We start from the raw sequence: 22,188 nt of genomic DNA on the forward strand, positions 1-22,188 counted from the left end.
CAACTACTGTACAAAAATCAGTGCAAAGTTTCATCTAGGCAACCCTAAATGTACTCTTTGATGAAGAAATAACATCATGTAGAACTTCTGTTGTTTTCACCAATTTTTGCAGATAAGACTTTTTAAAATTATCAACCTATTAAAAACAAATTTGACCTGCCTACCCTTTTCCTGAGCTTCACAGCCTGTAAAAATGACATTATAAATAAAATGTAAACTCTTAACTGAAGGCCCACCACAAACTTTAACTGACCTCTAGAGCTTACAGATAAGGCTTATCTGCAAGGCTCATTCTATTAAATTTTACTTTTAAGAGAAATGTCTATCAAGCCAAAAATAAAATAAAATAAAATGGATCAGTTTGGAGTAATCTGGTTGTTACATTCAGCAGTTAAGTTGCAATATGTTTGCCCCATCTTGAATTGCCACTAACGGTAAGACGAAAATGGTGTCAAACAATTATTTGGCGCAATGTTTGACAAGCCAAAGCTTTTTCAGAAAGAACCTATCTTCCCCTCATTGTTTACAGAAAACAAAATTTGTTCCACACTTAATATTTAAGGACACCACATTATCAGTTCAATGTCACTTTTTGTTATTTGCCACTAAGAGTGGCAGAATTTGGAAACAGGGGGCTTAAAAGTTTAAATCGGTAGAAGAACTTAACCTAGGTCTCCTTGTGCACATCATCTTATCTTAAAAAGAGCATAAAAACCTTTGCCTGTAAAGCACTTATTTGCTGCTTTATAGTATGTGGACATATTTTCAATGTGGATGATACTAAGGACCGCTGAGTAATAACCAGGGTTCTCTCCACTCAGTTCAGCATGCATGTCATCTTTGATCTCAAGTGCACTGGTAATTAGTGCCTTATTTTAACATCTTCACTATAAACAGTTCAGGCATTTAGAAACAAAGTATCAATGAACTTAACGGTTACTTTAATTCATTTTATAAATAAGCAACTGAGAATTCTGCTCCAAATGGCTGCTAGTGTAGCCCATTCCATAAATGGCATTCTCCGAAGCATAAGGCACAATATGATATGAATGCAGCTCTTCATAATAAAGAGACTGAGAACAGCATTCCTGTACCATGAACTTCAGCCGTTTTCTTGTATCAGAATAAGCAGTCTTATAACAGGGAGCTTCTTTAAAGTATTCATAGCTCTCTTTCTCCGTCTCTAGATGTATCTTCCTCAGCAAATTGTTAATTAACACAGACCTTCTTAAGTAGGTTTCTGGGTCTTCAAGAAACCTGAGCTTCTCCAGAGAAAGTTTGAGAATGCAAGTCCTGTCCTCAGGCAATATCAGGTGCTGGAAAGCAAATACATCAGATCTACGTTTTAGAAAATGAAAACCAGAGCTTTCACTTTTGACAAGACTCATAAAAAAAGAAAAGATAGTCATAAGTAAACCCTTACTTTTGGAAAATACCCATGGTAATCTTGATGTAAATCTTCTTCTTCTGCATATTTTCTCTTAAAGTAGGCTACTTTCGACGTTGTTAATGTATATGTTAATACTTTTGTTGGATAAGCTAAACAAAATAAAATAATTGGAGAAAAGTCAGATTTTATTGTGCAAAGAGTATTTTATCATATAAGTTCTACTTATAAAAAGAAACTGTTGACCCTAGAAAATAAAATTCTATCTTCATTCATTGAGCAACGTCTTAAAGTAGTCTGGAGCAATTCTCTGGGGACCGAAAAGCCTCTTTGCAGGCAAAAGCCACTATTCAGACCCAAAATAGATGTTTCAGTTGGAGAATTATATTCATTTCCTTATGTAGCTCCTCAGAAATAAAATACTTACCAATCCCCTATTTAATTCTATGCCATTTAATGTCAAAATATGCCAAAATTTGAAATTGAGTCACAAAATTAATGGAAAGAGGTAAGTTAGTTTTTGTCATTCTTTTAGTTAACTACCTGATTTACAAAGAAAATTTAATGTTTCTAGGTTAATCAAATTGATGTAAAAAGGTTGGCAATGCAATTACAGTCTAAAGAAATAATTATGAGTGTCTATATACAATCCCCTATGATATGATCATGGTATAACCATCCTCACAACATAGAGGTTAATCATATGGAAATGAAAGGTTTAAATAACACTCTGACTAGAAAACTTGACCTTTATATATAATATTAGAATGTGAAAATCTTTGTTCTCTCCTTTAAATTCTATTGCTATTAAGAATTCTGACTTGCTTAAGGAAGGACATTAGTGCCCTGAAAGCCTATTTGCAGAAATCATTTGGTTTAAAGGGAATTCCTAGTGTGTACTATAGGTGGTGCTCTTATCACAGAAAACAGGCAAGTTCAAGCTTAAAAGTAAAGGAGGAGTCCTGGTTAGTACATACTCATTCAACCTCAGAGGACTGAATCAAAATAAATACTCATATTTATATATCATCAATTTTACTTTTAATCCACATCCTCAAATACTTCTACATGTTGAAACTATTTGATTCACAAAATGAGTAGTTTATTAACATGTTAAATTTACGATGAAGACATTTGATGTTTTTCCTCTGTCTTAAATTTTAAAAATGTTAAATGTTAAAAATGTGCACTTCAAGAACTTGCTTGTTCTAGTTTTTCTTCCAACTCAGAGACATCTGTATAACACTTCCTGCAGCTTGTAGTAGCTGGATGGTTTTCCTAAACCACTAGGAAAAGCTATATAAATCACACCTAAAACATTCCAAATTTTCATTGATACCAGTATGGACTGTAAACCCAAAGGAGTCTTCAGTTAGAATTGGCATGATTTGCAAGGGCAGTAAGAATTTTAAAGCACTGGTTGGTCTGACCTAAAAAGAGACAAATGTACAATGGTTATTCACAACTGAATCGAAGAAAATAGTTGCTACGGTATGTATGCAGTCTCTGAGTTCAATAAGCAGAACTCGATTCATATGGAGTTTTCACAGACTTCAAAAAAAGTTGGGGGGAAAAGAAAACAAAATGGAGTATATTGAAAACAAAGACAACATTACTGAATCCAGTTTTCTCAGGATCTGTTTTGGGTTGTTTTTTTGTTTTTGTTTTCCGGTTTTTTGGAGCTTTTTTGTAAACTGAATTTTCTTATACGTATTTTTAAAGAATTTAATCTAATAATTGGCTGCAGCTTTGTGTTATTCTGTGATGACAATTCATTATTGTGACTGAACTCTTTTTGAACTATTTGGTTGATGCCACAGTGGTTCTCAAATGTTGGAGAGCATCAGACTCATCCGAAGGGCTCCTAAGAACACAAATTGCTGGGTCCCGCCCCCCAGAATTTCTAATTCCGTAGCCCTGAACTAGGAGCAGAAAATCCGCATTTGTAACAAGTTTCCAGGTGATGCTGAGGCTGGGGGCGTGGGGACTGAATTTCGAGAGCCTCTATATTAGAGACCTAGACAGGGATGGTAGTTGCACTACAACACCAGTAGAAAAGCAGAATACTCAGCCCATCCACTGATTGCTTTATCATCAGAATGCCAAGCAATCAGCATGATTGATTTTTCTGGTAGCTGCTGCTATACATCCTTGGCTATGTTGGCTTCAATGCTGTAGCATCATGAGTAAAGCCAGACTGCCTTTTAACTAAGTAGTGAAGGAAGAATGAGGTCACTTTTCAACATAAATTCTGGGTTCCCATTAAGAAGTATCAATGACTCTTATTAGCATTATAACTGGACAAGTCACTGCTTTTTTTTTTTTTTTAAATAAGTCCCATGGCTTATCACAGTAGGAAAGGATTGATGAAAGGCTTGGAAAGAAGAATGACTTTACCATAGCAAACATTTTCATCTATACATATTTTGTTCTTCTAACATCTGCTCATTTTATTTTCCAAAGGAATGCCATGTCTATAGCATTGAAGACCAAATTAAAACCTTCCAGTGAATGAGACAAGGCGGGACAGGTGGCAGCTTGGAGATCGAATGTCAAAGAAACCAAGTGGAGCTCTGGGGAAGGTGTTCTTAATTCATAGATCAAGACCAAAAAATTATCCTTAATGTCTCCAAGGTTCATTAATTAAGATCGTGTTTGTCTGTATTGGAGATACAGAATGGCCTCAGATACAGAATGTATCAGACCCTGAAAACACAGTAAATTCTCAGGGGTCCAGATTTGTGTCTCAGCTCCATGGGCAACACACTTAGCCACTTAGTTTATTGCTCTTAAAAAACACCCCCAAGGGTTGTTGAAATGCTGAAAAGCTTTCACAGCTGGTACTGGTTGACAATTACCTCCTTGCAGGCTGTTTAGCTATTTGCAATGTTTTTGGCATAAATGTTTTTGGAGGATGCTTTTAGCCACTTTGAGGCTAAAATATATAGCAAACATAAGTTCCTGCATCTGTTTTCTTGGCTAGATTGAAACTCAAAAAATTCAGAGCTGGAAACTAATTTATTGACTACCTGAGTCATCCTCCAAAGTATACAGATGAGGAACCTGTGGCTCAGAAGGGCTCCATGATTTATAATAGTTGTGTGGCTACAGGTTTGGGTTTTGAAGTCAGATGGTTGAAGCGGGTTTGGATTACCAGCTCTGCTGTTTCCTAGTTGTGTGACCTTGAGAAATTACATAGGCTCTTTACAAGTCTTATTTGTGAAGTGAGGCTAGAAATAACACTGGCTCATTGGACCATTGAAATAATTCATGGAAAATGACTGGCACTGTTCCTAGCATACAGTCAGAGGTGACTCAAATCCAAGCTCTTATTAGTGCCAATAGGCACAGACCTACCTACCCCAAAGACACAAATCCCAGCCTGGCCTCTTATCTCAGACCCTGAGACTCCTTTCCATCACCCACCCTCCCAGAGATACTAGATTGCAACTGGAGAGTTAAAAGACTACAAAAGAATATTTCAAATGGTCAAGAAAATAAATATAAAACAGGTGCTGCAGTGACTCCAACAAAATGTTTCTGGATTTATGGCCACTGGTTACCCGTTTGGAATGAAGGAAATGTAAATTGTTTTTGAAACATCCTGATAATCATTTGGAGAATTAAAGTTACTCTAGATTTTCCAAAGAAATTTGCCTGTTATGGTCCAGTAAACAGGGGCAAATCTGTTTATATCATTCTCCCATAACTAAAGAGCTAACCTCAACCCAGCCTTGACATAGACAAGAAAAAATAAAATGACTTTATGTGTTCATTTTCAGTGTCCTAAGTTCTGAGAACAGGATATAAATTATAAAACTGAGTTAGGCTGAGCCTATATTTATCTCAAAAGGTAATGCTGGCTTGGATATCCAAATAGCTTTTAACGCCGCAACCCCCCAGGGGCGTATAAAATATCTGTGCCCGGCTTAATGTATTTCATACATAAAACTCCAAGAAGCAACAAATGAGAAGTTACAGAACAGAATGACCACCTCTGTCATTAGAGTTCCAGCAGAACGATTTATACACATTTTTTAAATAAATGTTTCAAATGTAATTACAAATGATTGCTCAAGCGCTCTTCCTATTGTTCCACTCCTGCCTCCAGACAACTGAAATCCTATTATTACGCAAGTGATTTCATTAGGTACACGGCCCAGGGGCAGTACATTAAGGAAAGATCATCAGCAAATTAATTTACAAACACTTGGAGAGAACAGACCATAATAAAAGAACAAGCGCTGTCATGGCAATCTAGTCTTTGTCTGAGGTTGAAAAGCCCAGAGAGACGGTGAAGAAGTGATGGGTTTTAACGTTATCTTCATTGGAGTAACCTTTCTATTCCTTTCCCCACAACACTTTGAACTCCAAAAACTGAGCTGAGATCCTCCTAGGAGATGTGTCCATCTGTAGCCATAGACGACAGAGGAGTCTGATCGATGGGGAAAAGAAGGTGGGGTCTAGTCTCAGATGCACAGCTCACATGTTTGGTGGACAAATCATGGGCCCCGACTTCCCTTTGCATGGTGTTAGCCTGGCGTGAGCCTTAAAAAGTACATGTCCCTACCTGACTAAATAATGTTTTGCTAGTCGCAAAGCTTACAGACATCCTCCCTTCAGGGCCACTTTTGTTTAGAAAGAGCTATCCCATCGGTCACCATTAGCTGCATTCTTCAGTCTTGCCACGTGGCTTAAAATACTTCAACAGGATTTTCTAGTGCTGTCCCACAGCACTAGTTCAAATGCCAGCTCTACAAGTTATTTGCTTAGTGACACTGGGCAAAGTACTTAACCTCTAAGAGCCTGAGTTTCCTCATCAATTAAATGGTGGAACAATATCAAAGTTATTGGCTGTATGTAAATTAAGTGAGATGCTGTTTTAAAACACTCAGTGACTGTCACATTTCCATGTATTTTCTACTCTACAATGAAAGTTAGGTGTTGTGAGGGCAGTGATCTCATTTTTGAAATCATAGATAAGTGTCCTATTAAGCGGCACTGTGTTTGCTATAGCAGGACATCTGTCCTCTTTTCTGTGTCAAGCGCAGGACCGTGAAACATTCACCAGTGCACTCAAGAAGGCAGACGGAAGCAAGTTCAAGGCTGCAAAGCTGCTCCTTCTATAGACCGTTAGTTTTGTGATAGCAAGATTCCATCAATTTTATCCCTCAAAACCCCTTGCCTGGCACCCTTCTAGATAGCATATTCTATGGAGCAGAACTCAGTGCCAGTTTTTAGCTCCAAATCAACGGAACAATCTGTTTCTTCAGATTTATCCTCCACTCCAAGCAAAAGATTGACTCTGCAGGCAGTTTAGAATTACCAACAAGTTGTAGCTCCTGGAAACGTTTCTTGGGAACTTGCAGGGATACTGACAGGAAAGGAGGTAGAAGAGTTTCCCCCAGACCAGCAGCATTGTCTGGAACTGGATTCCATGTCCTTCTGGATAGAACCCAAGCATAAGCCTGGACCAGTAAATAAAATAACACCCTTCCACAGCCTGCCTGTCTTGTTCCACTGCTGATGGCCTCTGCACCAAAGAGAACATTATTAAGTGGGATATGACCAGCCGTGTTATCATGAAGTTACTTGAGTTGCTGCACCAAGGCCTAACTTCTGCTATGGTCTGGCCCTGTTAACAATGGAGACCAAGTGCGGTAATTTTCATGGGGAAACTTTGTGCTTTACCTCTCCTCAGAAGCACGTTCCTTTTTTGAAGGATGATGCTCCCTTTCACTACATCTTTCACCTTGGAAAGTGAGAACGAATCAGAAAGAAAAATGGAGAAGCAATCATATTGCAGATGCAGGTTCCAAGAAATACCTTACTGATAATGTCTAGGGAGATGTTACAAGTTCCTTAGATATGCAGGTCTGTTGCTCAGAGAGGAGGGTTTTTCAGTTCTTTGTAAGTAGACTGCAGAGATCTTTTGAAAAATATACCTTCAGGTTAGGGTGTATTGCTGAAAACATTTAGCCTGGTATACCAGAACAGATGTAGAAAAACATAAGATGGGCTAATCATTAACTTTACTCACCAATTATATAGGAGAATTTGCCCTGGAGTTGGTGATTCTCTGCCCTCACTCATTGGCCTAATTTGTGTCACCACGCAGAGTTGCTCTGGTGGTGAAATGTCCTTCATTCACAGGGTACCTTCCTTCTAAAGACTATAGGTGTTTCATTAAATTGCACTGTGCTCAAGTCAAACACTCCTCTTTGGTTAACAGCTGGTTTTATCCCACACAGCAGATACGGAGCAATGAGCCAGACAGCAGTAAACAAGCAGCACATGAAGACAGAATTAACACTCTAGGCTCTTGAGTTGTGATTCTCTTTGCAATATCCCCAACTTCTCTTGATATTCATAACCCATGCTCCCTTTTAATAATCATTTAAAAAATAACACAGATTCCAAAACACTACCACGGAGATTTCCTTCAAACCTTCTAAGCATCACTGATGTTTAGAAGACTTTTGCATTTCTCCCTGCCAAGAAGACTCTTTGTTGCATTTTATAATATGAAAAAAAGCTTTAAAAATTCTAGTTTTTTAAAGCTATATTATAACCTTGAACATAATATTAGCAAGCCCTCGGTGCTTTTTATTAACGTCCCCTTACTCCCCACACTGAAAAATATTGCAGTGAACTAGATGGCTCTGTTATTAGCTTGTTAACATAAAAGTAACCGGGAAAAATTCTAAAAATAATTATGTTAGACTAAATAGGGGAAACATCAAAGTAATGTATTGACACTGGTTAAACAACTTATTAGTTGGGTGGGGGTGGGGAAGGAGGCAGTGGTTGACAAGGATCAGCTCCTCCCCAAAATGGCAGGTGTCTTAGTGGTGAATGTCCCTGGTCAGTTTATGCCTCTGCTTCTGAAATCATTATTTTATTTCCCTTTCTCTAGGTTTCTGAAGCATATTGCTCTGACAGATAGAGCAGTCGGAACTGGTTATGCCTCAGCTTTAGAGCTATTGTAAGGGTGTCGGTGTTTTGACAGCTAAAGCAAGCTGGCATGGATCCTCAGTGCAGAGCCCAGGGCTTTGGCATCTTGATCAAACCTTTCAACATTTCTCCATGTTTCAAAGCATCTTCTAAATCCCAGGAAAGCAGCACGACATAAAATTAAACACGGAATGTTCGTAGACACAGAAACACTTCCAAATAGAATATATAAGGAAAAACTGAAATTAGAACTTGATTTCAGTTTTAACCTGCTTGATCTCAGCCTTATGTAAGCCTTACAGCCCCAAGTACAGCCCTCTTTATGACTCGTGGTATGTACAAGTACAGCTGGGGTTCCCATTGACAAGAGCAACTAAATCCTTAACCACAAATCGGTGGAATTTTTTTTCACACTCTTCCTTAGGATCTACCAATGTCTCTAGAATTAAATGCTTATTTTATAATGATACCATTTGATTTATTTTTATTTATTGAAAGCTAACTGCCACATAACATTTTCTGATGAATGACTTGAAACAGATATGTTCATCAAAATTACACAGTCTAGAGGCGCCTGGGTGGATCAGTGGGTTAAAGCCTTTGCCTTCGGCTCAGTCATGATCTCAGGGTCCTGGGATCGAGCCCCACATCAGGTTCTCTGTCCAGCAGGGAGCCTGCTTCCCCCTCTCTCTCTGTCTGCCTCTCTGCCTACTTGTGATCTCTGTCTGTCAAATAAAGAAATAAAATCTTCTTAAAAAAAATCGCACCGTAGGGGCACCTGGGTGGCTCAGTGGGTTAAGCCTCTGCCTTCAGCTCAGGTCATGATCTCAGGGTCCTGGGATCAAGCCCTACATCGGGCTCTCTGCTCAGCAGTGAGCCTGCTTCCTCCTCTCTCTGCCTGCCTCTCTGCCTACTTGTGATCTCTCTCTCTCTGTCAAATAAATAAATAAAATCTTTAAAAAAAAAAAGCCTCTTTAAAAAAATCGCACAGTATACATTCTTCACATTATACATTCATAATAGAATCAAAATTAAAATTTAAGAATGCTTTTCACTTCACCTTCTTGATTGCAATAGTGGTCTCAATGAAAGGGCAGACCTGTTCATGTAAATTAAAGGGCACTGAATGATTTTTAAACTCCTATGCATATTACATAAGAGATGGGATACATATAAATTACTAATGCACAAGACTAATGCATAGACATGAACCAAGACCTGTAGCTGCTTTCTTCAAACTTGCCTTGGATTGATAGTATGATTAGAACTCCACATACCTCTCATAGAAGATGAAAATCAATCTTATTGGTCTCCTTGGATTTGTTTCTTATCATAAAATATAATAGTTATAATGGAGGAAGGAAAAAGGGGGGATGGTGTTAGAGGCTAATGATGGCTTAAATAGTCATAGCAATTGCTTCAAGTCATTAAGCCAAACATATTGTGGCTATGGAGACCAGTACTTTTAAAATATACAGCTAGACCAGAATAAATTTTCAAATAGGTTTCTAAATAAAATGGTTCAATTATTTATTTTTACAAAGAGAGGTAAAGTCAGGGAACAAATACAGCAGGCTCTATTTTCATGAATTTGATGGCAGTTTTGCTAGGCTGCTTACCTACAGGAACTGCACACGGATAACTCAGTGAATGTAAAAGTTAAACACAGCCCTGGAGGGCTGAGCACACATTAAATGACTGTATTCTGTCTTGAAAACTTGGTTTGGTTTAAGATGCTTCACACTCGTGAGTTTCTATCATCATGGCCCGAACGCAAATTAAATTTTTGAAAAACACCATGGTCTCCTTTTGCAACTTGGAGAATTCTCTTCATTTCCTTCATTCAGACATGCACCCGTTTGCTTATCGGGCTTCCACTTGACATGTTCCCCAAGGCAGGCTACCTAATTTGGCCCAGTCTATTCACATGGGTCTTGAAGAGGAAAATCTGCCAGCCCACAAATGTCCTTCCTACAGAAAACCTCTATTGACTTCTACCCAGCAATATGTAGATAAACAACTCCTTATATTGATTGTGTAAGTTATGGTAAGGCTACATTAGCATTTATTTCTCTGGATACATATTTAGACAGTAATTTCTTTTAAGCTAGTGATTACCTGGTAAAGTGCATCAATCTGAAAAGTATATTTCTAGGACAACTTCAGAAAATCTGGTAAGAGTTCCCCTTTGCACAGCGAGCATTCCTCCCAGCCTCAGGCTCATGAATGGCTATCTGAGGTTTTGAAACATGGAGACAAATGCAAAGAACATCGCAAGAGTCAGGATTGCATTGACTTGAACTCGTTATCAAGTCAGGAGAATGCATGCAGGAGGAGGACCCTATCGAAGATGCTCGAGGTGGGGCTCTTCTGGACCAGACAGATAAATAGAAAAGCCTTTGAACACACACAGTTACTTTAGTGTTCTCCAGATTGAATTTAAGCATAAGGCATCTTAATTATCCTAAGAAATTTGGAAATAACTGAGTAACTGATTTCAACAATTATTTACGGGGAGATTACCTTGGGGAAATCATCAGCAGGTTGGTCTAAAAAGAAATCAGAGTCAGATATACTGAATTTGCTTTGAAATGCCAGATTTTGTATAATTTCAAGAAATATTCTCTCTAAAGTAACAATCCAGCAGTTAACTCCAAACAGTAACTCAATCATTCTCCTTAAGATACACAACTTCTCACAGGATTTGAAAGAGCCAAATGGTACTTTTTCTTTGAAGAGAGTTTTCTTTAAAGGGCCATGCTGAACTGCACCTTTTCTACATGGATGTATGCTTACAGATCTCATCATCTTCTATATTTAGAGAGATGAGCTTTCCAAAGGAAGATAGGCAGCCAATGAGGAGGATCCCATCAAAAGAGAGGTGAGTTACTATGGTTACTTTTCAGGAGATTGAGTAACAGTGAACGGCTGCTCCCGGCCAAATGGACCCTTTCCAGAGCAGGACCTAAAAAGATTGTTGCTCCCCATACGTGTTGATTCAATTAGTCCAGACTACACGATGTCATCTGAGCCTTAACCACAGGCTTTCCATGGGTGCTTACTGCTTTCAGCTCTCCTAGCCACACACAGGCAGCGAAGTCAAAGGAAAAACACGGAGGGCTGAAAACTTCCAAACACACACCTAGTAACGACGGGCAGGTGAATCCTCTGGAACCAATGTCATGATTTTTAAAAAATGAAATCAGGTTATTCGGGACCACCACCCGGCCGTTTTTCAATCAGTGAGGGCGCAGTAGGATCCCAGAACAGTCCCTATCCTCACCCTCAACGAAACGGGTCTTTTCTGAGCCCCGGGGGAGGGCACATTGCTGGAGGAGTCCAGACGTACCTTGCGAGCTGGGTCCACTGACCGGGAGATCGGCGCATGCACCTGTTTCGTAGAGGCGCGGGGCTCGGTGCTCCCTCCCGCTTTTGCGGAGCTGTCACTCTTCAGAGGGGCGCTGACAGCGGCGGCGGTGGTGGCAGCGCGACAGCGACAGCGGCAGCAGCGGCAATTGCAGCTCGGCGGGCAGCCCTGGCTCCTGCAGGTCCGTCCCTCCAGTCTCTGAAGTGCCTCTCGCTCCGGGTTCGGAACGCGAGGCGGGCGCGCAGCTGCTCTCCGCTCGCATTGGACCAGAGGGAGCAGATGTTACCCGGTTGCTAGGAGCGTTGCTAGGAGGCAATGACGCCCCTCCACAGCTCGGGAGCAACTTTCCTGCAGGTCGGGTGCGCCGGCGGGGGCTGCTGGGAGCTAGGTTTGAGAACTGGAACGAGGAGGGGCAACGAACAAAGAGCCCCAAACAGGAGGGTCCTTTCCTCGCCTAAGTTGTGTCCGGAGAGCTGGGGAGCTGCGTGTGGGTGAGGGGCGCAGCTCGGTGCGCGGGCCTTCAGGCCCTGCTCCGGTGGACCTGGGCGGGTGATGGGGGCCGCTCCCAGCCCAGTCAGGGTCACTCGCTGCAGGCCGGCCGTAGCTGGGTGTCCCCTGGGATGACAGGGTTTAGGAATGGGAGTGGGACGGCACTTTGAGCGGCTGAGGAAGCAGCAGAATTTGATCAGCGCGTTTTCAACACTGAGATCCACTGGGATGCTGTGCCTTGGGGCAGGACTCTAGCAATGGGAGAGCGGGAGGAGTGTGTGTGTGACCTGGGGTGAGACTTGTGGGAGGAAGACTACAGGAACTTTTGTCTTCTGGGACTCTCCTCCCCAGCGTGTTCCTGTTTGTGTCTTCAGGGTTGCACAGCTGATAGATTTTGAAGAGGGACGAGCTAATCGATGAAAATCAGACCAGAGTCTCATCCCTTTACTGGCTATCTCTGCCAGTACAGTACCAAAGATTTCAGAAAAATGACCCTGTGGGCTCAGATACTCCCTTTATGGTGTGGGGAAGTCTTTAATTTGATCCAATGGCTAATTAAAACTCCAGGTTAATATGTAAGCTTCTTTAAACTAAGATATACAAAACAGAAAGTACTTTTGACAAACAAGGTCATTCTCACAAACTGGAGAAAGTATGCCTGTTTCGATTACACTTGAGTATAAATTCACCCAAAGGATTGATTGAATTTTTTCTGATATCTCACTCAAGGCATGTTTTTTGTTTGTTTTTTAATCAAAAAAATGACAACCCCATTCTTGGAGGGGAGGGATGATGAGAAGAACAAAGTGCTCCAGGTAGCCAGTGAACCAGATTAGAGAAAGATAAAATGACAAACCTGAAAGAAGAGGCTTGTCCAAGCCAGAGAGGGAATCCCTCAGAGAGGGAATCTCATTGAAGACGGATATACACCACTTCCCTTGTTCCCTGTAGGGTCAGACCAGGGCCTGGAAGGAAGAGAGTACCACTGGGAATCAATTAAAAAGAACAGTTGCTGTCTTCGGAGCCAGGCCAGGGCTGCCGTGCAGTGTCATGTTGACTCCTGCAAAGGCAGACATTTTGCAAGGCTGAAGGGGCCACACAAAGTAGCCCTACAAATGTCATTGGCCGCTGTTCCCTCAGGCACCCAGTACCAGCTTAACACCTCTGACCAAACTTGGAGTTAACAATTTGTTAGCCTGAGGATATAAAAAGTTGATAACCTTCTGTTAATAACGAATTTGATTATAGGAATCTTTTATCAATGTAGATCAAACCATGACAGGTTCACTTGAAATATCTTATGATTTTGTCAGTTACACCTCAACGGTGGTCCAGTCATGTAGCTTTTCTTTTCCTTGAATGAGGAAGGTTCTCACTTGCCTCAGGTATTTTGTCCAGGTTCTTTCTTCTTCCTTATGGTGCCTCCCTTTTACTTGGTTTACTCCTGCTCAGCTTTCATGTCACAGCTTAAATACCACTTCCTCATAGTGGCTTTCCCTCACAGCGTCCCACTGGCTAGGTTAGCCTTCTAGTTACATTCCCAAATCATCCAATGGTCCCATTTCACAATCGTCATCATACCAGCTTTCCGGCTAGTTCCGCCTTGTTAACACTGTGTTTCTAGTCTGGAGCACACAGGGCCTGGAACATAAATGGGATCATGGGCACTTGTGAATGGATGGAGTCACCCTGCCTGGCTCAGGGTCCCTTGTTTCTACCTGAGCTATGTAGCTCTTAGGTTATTGAATTTACATAAGCCATGAGGGCAGCCCAGTAGTTGCTGTCCTTATTTTATTTTATTTATTTATTTATTTATTTATTTATTTATTTATTTTGCTGTCCTTATTTTAAATAGAGGGGAAAATCTTGTTACATAGAAAATTGTTTTCTGTCCTTAAGAAGACATTATATTGATAGAGCAACTACTTTTTCTTCCTGAGGAATCTTATAAAAGTCTCTACCTGGATTTTACAGGCATTGAGAAATTACTTCAAAGTTCTTTACGTATTTTCCTAATTGTATTCTCTCTGTGTCCTCCAAAGTAAGTGTGATCCTCTGATTTGTTTCATCTTTCCTTAAAACACTCCTTTACCTGAGGTAAAAAGTAGCCTCTATCATCACATGCTCTAGCTCTATGGAGCAAAATATTAAAGGTAAAAAAAAAACAAAAAACAAAAACACACACAAAAATAACCTCTTAGGAGAACAGCTAGCTAACTTGATCAATATGGACAATATAGTTAATCAGAAGAGACCAGGAAACCTCCTTCTCTGTTGTCAGTATAACGCACCAAATAAATGTCAAATTCCCTCTTCACTGGGGACTACCTCAAGGAAAAGTAATAGATGCTGGAAGACATGATGGAATGGTCAGGGTAATCTCAAGATCACAGAATGGCTTGGTGGCAAAGCCAGAACTAGAGCACAGGTATGAATTTAATCTTTACTGGACTATTTATGTCTGCAGTTACTATTTTATAAATTCTTCAATTCTCCTGGCAAGTGATCAGAGCACATCTTCCACTAAATATTTTGGATTTTAAAATTAAGTATTTAAATACCATATGGTCTAGCTTAGAATCCGTCTGAATTGTAATCTTCTCACCTCAAGACAACCCTTGAATCTTGTCCCTCCTCGAGACGAACACAGATGTAACGCTAATCTGTCTCCTGCTCCTTATCTGTTTGCTAAAAAGAATGAGGTGTTCCATTATGTAGCAGAACGCACATTAAAATTCATCAGAGCTCCAAAGTGTCACCCAAAGTTCCTCTTGAGCCATGTCTCTGAATCTCCCCAGAGAACCCTAGAGAAACTGTAAAGAAACTATGGAGTTTACAAGACATATACTGTGATTTGATTCATTGATAAAATGTCACTCAAGATATTTTCTAAAATATTACAAGGGACTTTAAGAACCATCGTCATGGATGACCATCTGAATTATATTAACATTTAAAGATGGGTAAATTTCTGTTGAAGGAATGTCAGAAATAACAATCATTTGTCGAGTTTTTGGTTCTGCAGATGATTTAAAACTCTATTCCGTCTGCAATATTCTGTTTCTGCTCACAATTTCATACGACTTGCTTTGGTGCTTTTTTTTTTTTTTTAAGAGTTTAGTTTTGTTTTGTTTATTAATTATTTGACAGAGAGAGAGATCACAAGTAGGAAGAGAGGCAGGCAGAGAAGCAGGCTCCCTGCTGAGCAGAGGGGCTCGATCCCAGGACCCTGGGATCATGACCTGAGCCAAAGGCAGAGGCTTTAACCCACTGAGCCACCCAGGCGCCCCTTGCTTTGGTGTTTTTAACAGGTTACATATGTATGTACTGCACATACCCACGTAGAAAATGCTCCTCCATACTCAGGGCTGTGAGCTCAAGCTCTACCCTGTGGCTCTGGAAATGTCAGCTCAAGCGATCTCTATTTGCAAAAGTGCCCTTGAACAGTGTCAAAATGCTCTAGGATGACTAGTGTGCACAACTAAAATCCTCAGCCAGCCCATAGTGCTCCAGAGCCACCATGGGTTAGGAAGAGCTGAACAACAAATGAGCTGATGGTTAGCAGGTTTTCCTTAGATAGTTGCCACTCCTACAACATTTGACATAAGACAGTTTTTTAAAAAGGAAAAAAAAATGTGTGTGCTCATGTGTAGGAGTTTCCCACCAAAAGGATTCATTTCCCTGTACATACAGATAAACTACAATCCCCAGCCTTCTTAACCATAGGTGGACCCATGTGACTCATTCTGACCAAAGGAGTTTAGACAGATGTGGTGATCACTGCCTCAAACACAGGTCCCTTAACTGTACCTTTGATTCTCCTGCTTTTTCTTCCTCCTCCATTTGCATGGCCATCTACTCCTTCAGAGGCCCCAAGGACTCTGGGATGACCCTCATCTCAGTCGCTGAGATGCTGCTAAGAGAGAAAGCTGCATGGGCAAAAAAAATCTTGGTGAGAAATAAACTCGTCTTACACAGACTCACTGACACTAAGGGTTGTTTATTATAACAAGTAGCATTAATTATGTCAACTAATACAACATGCAAGGATGATAAAAAAGATTTTCCCGGAAACATCTAGAGACTTTGTTTGTTTGGAGGATGTCAATGGTGTGTTTACTGCAATGGAGGTCTGACCATGAGAGCCCTGCCCTTGTACTTCTAGCTCGCTGCCTCAGAGCCTTGGAAACCTGTTCCAAGTGGATATACACAGAGGGACCAGGACTCCAGACAAAAGTCTCTCTGATGAACAAATACCTACCCTTTTGTACAGGAATACTGACATTTTTGCCTTCGTAGAATCCTCTTCAGATGCCATTTAGTTATTTCAGGTGATCTTTATGTATATGTAACTCCTTACTTACCCAATATTCCACACTTTAACATTTGAGTTGAACCATGTTGATTCATGCATGAGTTCAACATAAAGGCCTTGAGCATCCTAAAACCAAAGTAAATTATAGGGGTCATAAATGTAACACTCATCACCCTAATATACATATCTGCAGTTGGCATGGTTTTGGAGTTAATGGTTTCTGTATATACTAAAAGAAGCAATATCATTCAGACCCATAAAATTTGCATGTTGATGCTGCAAAACTGTATCTTTTTTTAGCATAAAAAAATTTCACACGTATACATATAAGCCATCTGCTTAAACTTTATTGATAAAACCAGTAGCAGCAGTTTTACAAAATTAGAATGATTTTCAGATTTGAACTATCATTGAGTTCAGTTGCAGCAGACATTTTGTACAAACTGGGGCTAATACTTCTATGTTTCTGCTTTAAACAAAAAGCAATTCGAATTTATCCTCATGCATTTAAATATCTAATACAGAAATAGTTTTTAGGTTGCATAAAATATGCTTCCAACACCACTGTTAAGACAGAACATCTGCTTTAAGCATTATTTGTACAAGAAAAACAGTAATTCTTCTAGTCACAAACCTATTCTTTTATTACAGGTAAACAATTTCATATTTTCTAACATATTTTCAAGGGTGTTTCTATCCCAAGAGTATGAACATTAGTAAATATTTCCCTGGCTTACCCAGTTAGAACACAAGACATAACAGTACAGTGGTAATACATTAAAACCACAGTTATGAAATCATGAACATTACAAAAGGTAGAAAGGTATTCTAGTTTTTAAGTTTAACAATTTAAAAATTTCCAAATCTCTTCCTATGCACTAATTATTCATCAATAGAAGTAATTTTAGAAATGGGTGGGTCATTACATTCTATAGCTGTTTGTTTTGGTAACAGCTGGAGATACATTCATGCCTCTGAAATAGAAGACACCATAAGTCAATAAGTCATACTGTGAGGAACACGAGGACACCTACATGGAATGTTCTGAAGATTTCAGGAGTTTCTAATAGGAGAGTTCGACTGTTTGGAGGAGAAAATACTTCTCGTTTCTCTCTTGAAATTCTGGACCACCCAGGGATTTCCTCTCTGCTAGAAAACTTTGGAGGAGAAAATATGACAGCAGCCAGATCTAGAATTGCCCATTAAGTAATGGGACCGGTTTGGGGCAGCTCCTATCTTACAACTAACAAGTCTGCCCTGGAAAAATGAATTTGCCCACGGAAGCCTTCTTCTGCCTTCTAAATCTAAAGGAAGACCAGATTTTAAGCCACATGATGCTAAATTGTCCCCGCAAGTGAAAACCATAAAACTATCGACCGCCATTCACAACCACCGAAAATTCAGGACAGTTGATTCCAGATAACTCATTAAAGGAAACACGAGATAGAAAAGGCACAGGCTAACAATATTAATACATCTCCAGCATCCAGCTGTGAGTTGAACAGAAATACAAACTTCACTCCCTGCTGAGAACAGTGTGCTCCATGTAGGGTAAAATTTCCCCAAAATAGCTATGTATGTTCAAAATGAATGAATCATTCACATTTTTTTTTTTGCATGCAAGTTCTTCAAGGACACCCATCAAAAGTTGAGATTTAAAGGAAAACCAATAAAATATTTTAAAACAACAGAGCTGCACACAGTATGCATATGGTGAAACACAAATGTGTGAATGTGAACAACTGTTTCGGATGCCATATGAAGACCAAAAAAAATCGAGAGTCAGATTTATCTCGCACTGTGAACACCAAATATTGCTATGAAATCTTGGATGTACCTTGAAAATGTTTTTTTAAAATCCTTACATTTTTTTTCCCCCTGGGAGATGATAAATTGTATTTAGGAAGAAAATGATTATATGGGTGAGGAAAGTCACTTTGGAGAGGAAAGCTGGAGAAGTCTAATTCCCCAAGAGAAATATAATAGGTTGAAGGGCCTTTTTTAGTGGGGGAAGTGTCTTTCCAAATACTGTATTCAAATTCTCTTTTGTGAAAACAAATGCTATCCAACTTAATGCTTTCCCTGCACTCAAAGTTAAATTGTTCTAAAGAAGAAAGGTCCACATTCAACTCAAAGATTGGCAAGCCTGCCAAAAAGATGGATTTGCAATTTGTTATGTGGTCTGCATGTCTGAACAGAAGAATCCGAACCTAATACTTTATTCCTAGCGTCTCAGAGACTGAATGGCTAAAGACTATTCCGACTGTAACTTTTAGTCAAATAACTGACACTCTACGAATATAGCTCAATGATTGGCAGAGATCTAAAAGTGTCAATTACTTTGATATATTGACATAAAGAGCTGATTTAACCTTAAAATAAAAATAAGAAACTATCTCTATCTCATGGGCTTCAAACACTCTCAGTTCTACAAAGGGTATTTCCATCTATTACATGGTCATACCTGTGGCCCTTGTCCATAGTGGGAACTCTGAGTGTTTGTGGTATTAATGAAGGAATGAATGAATCTCATTCTTATCACAACGTGGTGAAAACAAGTAAAATGAGCATTACTATTCCCAGCTGACAAATGCAAAATTGAAGGCTTAGAGAACTTGTGACTTGACATTCATTTTAGAGCTCATTAAGGGAAGACTTGGTATAGAACATAGGCTCATTAATTTTAAGCTAATCTGATACTCTTTCCGCAACCACACTTTCCGCTCCACAGCAACACCCGGTCCCACAGGTTGCCGCAGCTACAAAGCAAAGGGCAGTCAGGGCACATGAAAATGTCAGAATGTTTCCTAGATATTGATCCTTAGTCGGGTCTTCCCATTCACCCAGTGGGATTATTAGTGTTATCATTCCAACATTCACCACTCGTTCATTCAGCCTCTGCATTTGCACGGGTCATCCTGTTCCTGATGTGCAGCTCCTGTGTGCTCCAGATGCTTCCAGACCACTTGCCACCCATTTGCACAACTGACTACAACAGGACACTGTCATGGAGCTTCCCTTCTCTTGGAGGCAGTGGCCAATGTAAAGTCATATACACTAGTAACAGGAGGTGCTTTTCTGCTATGAATCAGTAATAACGTAATCAGCACTTTTTATCAACGTGTATTTAAATCAGTGCTCGACAACAGAGAACACCACGGAGTTGCTAAATTTGGGGATCCTATCCTCATTGCCTTCAGAACCTTCTCTGCTTAGATTCCAATTGTGAAATTACGTCACGTTTTCCACAAATCTTCTCCTCACAGGTGAAACAAGTCCAATACCACAGAGGTGAAATTCATGCCAGATTGGAAGTCGCTACGTGTCAGCTGATGTATCGTATGGATTAACCCATCTGGTTTCCTCGAGAACATGCACATTAACAAAATGAACAATAGCAATCAGAACTAAAAATACAAGTAAATAATGAACAGACCAGTACTTCCAGACAATGGGATATTATTATTCAGTGCTAAAAAAGAAATGAACTGTGAAGCCGTGAAAAGACAGGAAAGAAAGTTAAATGCATATTACTACATGAAACCAGCCAATCTGAAAAGACTACATACTGTATGATTCCAACCAGAGGACATTCTGGAAAAAGCAAAGCTACGGAGACAATAAAACAATCACTGGTTGCCAGAGGAGGGATGAATAGGCAGAACACAGGAAAATTTTAAGGTAGTGAAACCCCAGGAGTGAACCCTAATGTAAAACATGCAATTTGGGTGGCAATGATGTGCTGGGCTAGGCCCGTCACAGTAACAAATGTATCCACTCTGGTGGGGTGTGCCGTAGTGGGGGAGGCTGTGCAAGGATGGGGGCAGGGCGTGCACAGGCACTCTGTAGTTTCCACTCAAATTCGCTCTCAACCTAAAATTGCTCAAAAAAGGTCTATTAATTTTTTTTAAAAGCAAGTAGATCACAAAGACCATTATGCCTTTTTCCATGGAAATAGAGGTCAGATCTTATTTCAAAATACTATTATAGAAATGTCTTTGTGACTGTCAAGTATACAAACATTAACTTCTTATTCACAAACTTAAAATCTGCCATAAAATTAAATTTTTAATTCTGGAAAACATTTTGTTTTTCGTAACAACGGACTTTGAGCTACACCTGGGTTAGTATGGTGGCATAATAAAAGACCACAAAACAATTTTGTGTTGTTGTGAATTAATGAAGATTATCATGGCCCATGGGGAAATGGCAAAATTAGTAAGATTTGCTCAAGGTGTCATCTATAAGGAACTTGATAAACTCTTAAGAGAGGGTGGTGGCCCCAGAATGTGAACATAGTATACAGAATAGCTTGCATGGAAATATCATTCTTTTAGTGTACATCTTCCTCACCAGAATTTTCAGTGGCAGCCTTTTAATATCTTTTCCTGCAAATCAAGGTCTTCATCAAATAAGGGCTGTTACCTTTTTTGTTATGAACCATCAACTGGGCAACACAAAAAGACTTTCTTCAGTAAGAATTTTTAGGCCATCAGAGATTCTGACCTGGAATCATGGATTGAGACATATTTAGGTGATTTTTTAAAATTTTTTAAATTTTTTTTAATAAACATATAATGTATTTTTATCCCCAGGGGTAAAAATGTCTGTGAATAGCCAGGTTTACACACTTCACAGCACTCACCATAGCACATACCCTCCCCATATTTAGGTGATATTTAAGATAAGTTTCTATGAAGTTAAAAATTATAAACAATAAATCCATTGGAAAAACTCCTACTTTTCTTCTATTATAAAATTGAAAGTAAGAGTTAGATTGTTTGAGGCTGGTTCAACTGACAAGGAAGGGACACTCCAAACATTGACCTTTACCCATTTTATAGGGTTGTCCCAAATATGTTTAATATATAATATCTAAGACACATGCTAGTCAAAAGAAACGGATCGCTAAGCAGGGATCCTTTGTTTCACACCCTTACCCCTTTCCCTGGCAGATGCTGTTTCCAGTTCACTCTTTCAAAAAGTAAAAGGTAGCAACGCCTTTCAGCTAGTAAAACATGGAGCTTATAGGAACTGTATCACATTAGTTTGTATACACCTAGCATTCCAGGCTCTGACCCACTTACTGCTTTATAAAAGTTATTCAGTGTTCAATTATAAAAGTGAAAAATAGTAAACATCCAACCTCTATTTCAAGCTATAACTCATTTCGTTACTGGAATGGAATGCTGTATTTCTTCCCTCTGATGTAAAATATATCCATTTATTTTGAAGGGAAGCATAGACTGATAAACAGTACATTTCTTAACCAGAAGCAGAGTCATAACTTCCACTTTCCTTAAATCCTTTCCCTTTCATCACGGAGTAAAGAAGTCATTACAGAAATACATTTGACAAAAATTAAAGGGCCATAAAAGATCTTACTGTTTATCTAGCTTTAAAAAAATGGAATATTTAGAAATAAAAGCAATTGTTGAACTCAAACTGTTCTACTCCTCTACCATTCTCCAGTCCCTAGTCCAGAGCCTGAGATAAATATACTCAATATCTTTCAAAGGAATACATTTTGTATAAAAATTTAAAAAATAGTAAATAGATATTTTGAGGGGAAAATGAAGTAGACAAAATAATACATAAATACAGCAGTACCAGTGGGCAGGCAGCCTTCTCCCATCCTCAAAGAAGAGTTGGTAGGTAGCATAGTTGCTCAAAGGC

The 22,188-nt window shown here is 39.5% G+C and overlaps 1 long non-coding RNA gene across 1 annotated transcript; it reads right to left on the bottom strand.

The window, feature by feature from the left end:
* Positions 1 to 923: 923 nt before the first annotated feature.
* LOC116878063 lies at positions 924 to 11,919 on the bottom strand. Its single transcript, XR_004384766.1, has 3 exons — positions 11,691 to 11,919; positions 1,424 to 1,539; positions 924 to 1,316 (listed from the first exon to the last, which is right to left on the bottom strand). It is a non-coding gene; the product is annotated as an uncharacterized LOC116878063 (long non-coding RNA).
* Between the last annotated feature and the right edge of the window lie 10,269 nt (positions 11,920 to 22,188).

The sequence above is a fragment of the Lontra canadensis genome, unplaced genomic scaffold (assembly GCF_010015895.1).
Source record: "Lontra canadensis isolate GAN:19392208 unplaced genomic scaffold, GSC_riverotter_1.0 scaffold55, whole genome shotgun sequence".
Classification (NCBI taxonomy): domain Eukaryota; kingdom Metazoa; phylum Chordata; class Mammalia; order Carnivora; family Mustelidae; genus Lontra; species Lontra canadensis.